The sequence below is a fragment of the Humulus lupulus genome, chromosome 1, assembly GCF_963169125.1.
Source record: "Humulus lupulus chromosome 1, drHumLupu1.1, whole genome shotgun sequence".
NCBI classification, from domain to species: Eukaryota; Viridiplantae; Streptophyta; class Magnoliopsida; order Rosales; family Cannabaceae; genus Humulus; species Humulus lupulus.
Window position 1 is genome coordinate 105,156,211 of NC_084793.1, and position 3,684 is coordinate 105,159,894.

The 3,684-nt window shown below is 30.0% G+C and overlaps 1 long non-coding RNA gene across 2 annotated transcripts; it reads left to right on the forward strand.

Moving 5' to 3' along the window:
• The first annotated feature begins 222 nt into the window (after positions 1 to 222).
• LOC133796666 (uncharacterized) lies at positions 223 to 3,370 on the forward strand. 2 transcript variants are annotated; one of them, XR_009875523.1, is made up of 2 exons: positions 223 to 302; positions 791 to 3,370. It is a non-coding gene; the product is annotated as an uncharacterized LOC133796666 (long non-coding RNA). The 2 variants fall into 2 exon arrangements; XR_009875522.1 differs by lacking the exon at positions 223 to 302 and adding an exon at positions 309 to 642.
• The last annotated feature ends 314 nt before the right edge of the window (positions 3,371 to 3,684 follow it).

Here is a 3,684-nt window from a genome sequence, read left to right on the forward strand (position 1 = left end):
AGTTTAGAAAATAAAAATTAAGAAACACGTTTTTTTTTTTCAAAAATAAAAATAATTACCAAACACAATTTTATTATATAAACATCAAAAACAAAATACAAAAATATATTTATATTATTTTTTGTTTAAAAAATACAAAAATAAAAATTTTAGCAAACACAACCAATATATACCTAATTTTTCTATTGAAAAATTTGTCGTGTGTGTATACATATATTCTACTAGAAACCTAATTTTTCTTCAATCATTTCTGTGTGTATATATGAATTGCAAATGTGCAATTTGGCTCCACTATGAATTGTGTATGTTGTCTTCTATTTATTTGTTACTTTTTTCATCTTGATTGTTTGATTGACTTCTGTGCTTAGTCTTCTTCGTTTTCCCCTTTTGAATCTCAACAGACTTCAACATTATGTTCATCATTATTTTTGGTTCTTGGAATGTTTGTTGCTAAAACTTCTGCCTTAGCTTTAGGTTGTATGAAACTAGATCTTTTCCTTTTCCTTGTTATAAAATCCTTACGTCACATATGTCTACTATTTCCATGCTTGCTTGTCTCGTGCTTTCTGTCCCTCCATAACATGTGGTCTGTATTCCGTATTAGACAGCAGGTTCAACTATTCCCCAATTTGCAATTCTTTGGTATGAAATCTTTAAATGGATTTTCTTCTTTTTACTCCCTTTATATAATCGTCCATTAAAATTGTATATGTATAATTTTACTTATTTAGTAAGCATTATAAAGTTTAAAGAGAGACCCACTTCACCCTTGCTCCCCAACTGCTTGTAGTAATTCCGCTGGTGCAGTGTGCTATGCTTCAGGATTGACTTTTCTTTCTCTCACCACTGATCCTAGGCTTCAATGCCTTGTTGTCAAATATCAGGTTCACTCATTATTAGTAGTATTGTGGTGGTTATTCATCTGTATATTTCTTAGTCTTATCCTTCATTATGAAGTATAAGGATAATGATTTTTGTTTTTGAATTGATTAGTTGCTGCCTATCATTTTATTTATTTTTATTTCCCCTGTCTAATGATTGTTTGATTCATTGAATTAAAATTTAGAATAAGAAAATATAATTGGGAAAACTTCTTTCTCTCGTTTTGATTCTATTAATTATCTGTCATTTTTAGGATATTTTTCATGAGAGCTTTATAATTTAAGGTCAACTGCTTACATTCTGTTAGTAATAAAGTTTTAACGAAGGAATTTGTTTAATCTTGAAGTCTGTTGCTGCCCATATGGTTGTTCTATATAGATTGTTAGTTTGCATAATGCATTCTACGTGTTTGTAAAAATGCCTCCTGACTTGTCAATAAAGAAACAAAGGTACTTTATATTTTACATATTAGTGATATGGTAGCACTTGTCTAGCTTATGATGGATATTTATTCTTAAAGTATTGTACAACTTAAATTATATCACATTCAAATAGAATGTGAATATGATTAAAATGAATAAACAAATCAATAAAACCATAGGAAGAAATAACACTTCTTATTTTGACAAGTTAAACTATATCACATTCGCTTTTGTACTGTTGCTCATGAAAAGTTTCTTATTTTCATTTGACATAATATACTTTTCGATGATTTGAATGAACTACTAATCATAGTTTATATATATATATATATATATATTTTTATTAGCAAGAAAGGAAGTTTAGGTGAATTTTTGTGATGAACAATTTCCCTTTTTTTTTTTTTTCCTTTATCATCTTTGATTGATTTTGTTCTGTTTTCTTTTTTGGGTTTTTAGGCAGAGTGTTCTGTTTTTGTCATTGTAGTTACTACAAAACTATAAGAAGAAAAATGTGATCTCTTCTTTTGGCCATTTTTAAAAAAAATAAATAAATAAAATAAAATTGAGATATGAATTGGATGGTTTGTGGTTGTTCTTTCAGGTCCTTAATGTGTAGACCACTGCCTATGGATATAGGAAGGTGCACTTGTGTTATTGTTAAAGAAGCATCCTTGTTAGGATTTGATGGGTTGCCTATATAGAAAACAGCTCCTAGAAAGATTGTTCAAATAGTAAAGGATCTAGAGAAAGGTTTATTAGGACGTATATTTTAGAATTTCTATCATGAAAATACCAGAAATGATTTTTTATGCTAAACGGCTCATTCTTTTGGATTCTTCCATTTTGGAAACAGTATCTAGAAAAGATTGATCAAGAAGTAATGCTAAAACCGTTGATGATGTTGAACACTTTCTTACAATCAAATTACTAGAAAACCAGTCCTCATACTGATTATCTTGAATGGTGGGGTTGTGGTAGCTCGTTTGGAACTAAGGCACATCTTCAAGATAGCAATATAGCCTTATGAGTCTAACTCAATCACCTTGATCTTCTGTAATGTAGAGTATTTTATTCATCGGTAGCTTTCTTTAATCAAAATATCTTCGCAGAGAAAATCTACTTGTTACATATTTCATATATTACTTAGATGCATATGTTTCCCTCCTTTGTTTGTGGCTCTATTTATGGTTATTGTTAAGTACAATATTAGAATGTTAGGCTGACACAAATAATGTTTTGTTGTCCTATTTGGATATTTCCTCAAAAGCCAGAATCAAGAAAGGCAACACCTGAAAGTTATGATTTCTAAAGAACTAGGTGCTGGAAGATTACTTTTGATTTGGACAAGGAATGTAAAACTTAACATTTTTTGTTGTTGACATTTGATTTCGCAGGAAGGCAGGATAGGAAACTGACACAATCATATATATATATATATCGATTGCACAGTAGATTTTGGATCTTTACATTTTGGGTGTTTATTTTTTTCCCGGAAATGTTATGTTTGTGCCTTTCTATTATATATGCATTTTTCTATGAGTTGGCCATTAGATTTTGCTATGTCAGGTTCTCACGGTTATCATTCTTTACTTAAATGTCTTGTTGATTTTCTATGTTTAATATGTACATAGATTATCTAGGACTTGAAAATGATCTTGACGAGGTTGAATTCAACAATTTTAATGTGATTAATTATCTTTAGGATTATGAAGATGAAATGAGTGGCACTCAGCAAAATATAGATATTTGAATCCAAGTAGAACTAATGTCTCAAGAGGAAGTGCCTTAAAGAGGAAGTGTCTCAAGAAGACAAGTTAATATAAGTTACAAAATTGAGGCTCGTGATTCAAGCAACAAGACTGTAAGGCGTTCTCGTGTCAAAGGTGGAAGTTATATATGAGTTATGATTGTTCTTTATTTATTTTGATGTTTATTTGTTGTTTTTGAATAATTTGTTTTGTAAATGAGTACGGTTTGTATATGTGGTTTGAAATTTATATTATAGTTCGAATGTTGTGTTTTGGTATTCTCTCATTTGATTCAATATTTATGTAATTTTTAAAATATATGTAACACGAGTGACAACATTTTTAAGCAATCTATTTTATAAATATTGTTAGTGACAGTTATTAATTGTCGTTGTAGAGAGCAACAATAATAGTTTTTAACTGTTGGCATAGTTAGCAATAGCGACAGTTTTTATCTGTCGGCGTAACCGGCAATAGAGAATGTTTTTAACTGTCAGCGTTGCCAGCAACATCGACAGTTTTTAACTGTTGGCGTACCTACCACTACACTGGCATAGGCAAATGCGACAGTTAACTGACTGTCATCATTGCTCAATATCGACAGTTAAAAATTGTCGAGAAAACCCAATTTT